The 3120-nt window shown below is 33.4% G+C and overlaps 1 long non-coding RNA gene across 1 annotated transcript; it reads left to right on the top strand.

Annotated features, from left to right (window-relative positions):
* The first annotated feature begins 825 nt into the window (after positions 1-825).
* On the top strand, positions 826-2235 carry LOC149196944 (uncharacterized). Its single transcript, XR_016254161.1, has 3 exons — positions 826-1337; positions 1732-1944; positions 2139-2235. It is a non-coding gene; the product is annotated as an uncharacterized LOC149196944 (long non-coding RNA).
* The last annotated feature ends 885 nt before the right edge of the window (positions 2236-3120 follow it).

Here is a 3120-nt window from a genome sequence, read left to right on the forward strand (position 1 = left end):
AAGAAAAAAGTTAAATACTAAATATATTCATTTTTGTTTAATTTTTTTTGTAAGTGAGTGCCTTTTTATTAAACTAATACCATACTAGAATACATCATTTCAAAATTCTTTTGCCAAAATTTGTTAGATTAGAAACCATACTAATAAGAAAAGTTAATGTCTTTTATTCTAAATGTCCATATACAAATTGGATACATACAAAAAAGAATATACTAATCAAAACTTCATTATATCACATTACTAATAAATTCTAATTAAAATTAAAGAAACTATAAATTAAAATATGAAAATATTTGAAAATATCAATAATTCCTAAATAAATTCTAATTTAACAAAAAAACCTAGAAATAAAAATACCTCAAAATATCAATAATTCCTAAAATAAATATGATAACAAATATATTCATGTGATAGTAAATCAATCAGGATATTAATAAATCTCTCATTCCATTTTAGGTATCATATTAACATAAAAACCATAATATATTAAAACTTATAAAACAAAATTTTCATATAATTATAATTGGGTAATTCTAGGTTGATATAACTCAACCAATCTAAAACTTATATATATATATATATATATATTATTCACAATGTAGGCTTTCCTCTTCTCATATCACTCCTAGAATTTAATACTTAATCAATATGGGCCAAGAAGATTTCTTGGGTGGAGGTTGGGAAGAGAGGTAGAAGTGTTCGCCGAGGTATAGTGTGGTTTTTTAGTTTTAGTTGACTTTAGCCTTGTCTCTAAATTCATGGATGAGGTAATCCATGGCAGCAACTGGTCGGCCATATTTGTAGTAGTTTTCAACATATGCGAGACATTGTCCCTAAAATACGAGTTCCACCCTGGTTTCGATGCACTTTTTCCGAGCGCACGAATCCCAATCATCAACACTGGACAAAAAGCCCTAATTCTTCACTACACCATTCCAATGCTGCTCCCTGAACCCTAATCCTTCCAACGGATTTCGCTTCCCATCTCTCGCCACTGTCGGCGGGGCATGAAGCTCCGGGAGTAAAATACGATTCTTTTACCATAACAGAGACGGCCATTTGTACTAACATTCTGTGATTTCATTGTCATCAATCCACACGCTGTATTGGGATCCAAACCTTAATGTATGCATGAGTGCATGCGCAGCATTATATAATACGTTTTTCCAGGATGAATATCAGAAGGCCGTTCTGAGATTGAGTTGGGGATTCACAGCCGATAATTTTTTCCAAGAAATACCATCTTCTCGTTCTCAGGGCTTCCCCAGAGCTCATGACTAAGTGCTGGTTTTGCCTTTTTCATTTGCAATCTATCAGAGACCCGATTCATTCTGAAGGTTGGTTTCTCACTTTTAGATGAAGGATCATTACACCGGAAGAAAAATGAAAAATGAATCTTGAAGTGCAAACTTCAATCTGTTTCTGATATCTCTGCTCACCAAGATGGATGTATGCTAATTGTTTCTGATATCTCTGCTCACCAAGATGGATGTATGCTAATTGTTTCTGATATCTCTGCTCACCAAGATGGATGTATGCTAATTAATTTATTTATTTAAGTGTAGTTGTTGTTCTTGTCATCAAAAAGATATATTCATTTTTGTTCTTGTAATTTGAGAGATGAGAATATTAGGGTTGCGGACATGTACAGAATCACAAACAGTAAACCCTTGGTTTCTCTGTAGAACACCTGGCTGATCTGAATGCAATGACATGATTACTTTTATGCAGAATAAGTTGGCTGGCAATAGTGATATGGGTGAAGCAGCAGAAAAGAGTAGACGAGATGTGGCGAGCAGGTCAAGGGAAAGAGATGCTGGTGCGGTTCAATCCGAAGATAACATTACAACATGAATGTATTGTCGTCTCAGATTGAGCCGCGCCAATATCACTTTTCTTAGATCTTTCTCACTGCTTATAAATCACAACACACGCTGATTCATAGTACGTGTTAGCTTCTTTCTTCCAGGCCTTAAATCTGTAATCTATTATGAAAAGCCAAGTAGCTCTATAGATATAGTTTATCAATGTTCAAAGGGTAGCTTTTGGGTTTATACAAGTCTGATTTTCAGGTTATACTCAATTTCAGATTCATTCATTACTTTTGTCACTCTAAAAGTAAGATCTTGGTTTGACAGAGTAGGTAGATTTATTTGGCATTCCCACCGAGCGTAATGGCAGATATCTCATTGATCTGAGGTAAACTTCTAACCAGAGATTTAATTATTTAATTTCTTCTGAAACTTCTGTTCCACGTTTCTCTATAAATGAAGGGCAAGATAATTATTGAAATCTAGGATAATTTTTGGTGTATCCTACTTGCACAGGGTATTTTATTTAAATTGTGATTGTTGTAACAAAATCTTAAATTGTCTTTTAACTGTTTGTCATATCTGCGAGTCCTTTTCAACTATACACCACCGTTCCCGTTATTAGGGTTTGTTACTTTCTTGTCGCTTAAGTGATCCACCTTGTCTGTGCCCTCTGCTGGGCCGATAGCAATCTCCTCTTTCAAAATTTACAAGTGTCTTGAAGTCATCTTTGAACAAGGTGTACAAGCAGTAAATAATAAAGCAAACAACAAAATCTTTCTCAAAAGCATCTGTCAAACTTCATATCCTTTTCCCGTGTTTTTCTGGTAACGCGATTGACAAAACAAACATGTGTAAGAACACTATATCTCTAGTTCAACATAAATTCATATCATTTTCGAAAATGACATTACGGGTAGTCCATTTGTAAGCTGTAGTAAATTGATAAGTTGCGAGTAGTCGAATTCCTTTAATTATATATCCATTTATCTGCATTAGATTTCTTTGATTCGTAAGCTGTAGTAAAATAGTGCGTTCTGAGGTGTCCATATTTGTAAATTATATACGCTTCTGCATTTAACAGAGTAGTTTCATAGCACAACAGTTTTTTGAATGTCTGTTGCATAGAACCATGCCAAAGAAACCGTTCAATGCACCTTTATTTTATATCGAGAGGGATATATATATATATATATATATATATATATATATATATATATATATATATATCAACTAGCTCTTTACCTACTAGGTTAACAAGTAGCTCTTTGAGTCTTCCGAAACTCTTTTATAGATGTATTGCTATCGT

This window comes from Pinus tabuliformis, chromosome 2_2, assembly GCF_031772625.1.
Source record: "Pinus tabuliformis cultivar Carrire ecotype Pingquan chromosome 2_2, CPIR1, whole genome shotgun sequence".
Taxonomy (NCBI): domain Eukaryota; kingdom Viridiplantae; phylum Streptophyta; class Pinopsida; order Pinales; family Pinaceae; genus Pinus; species Pinus tabuliformis.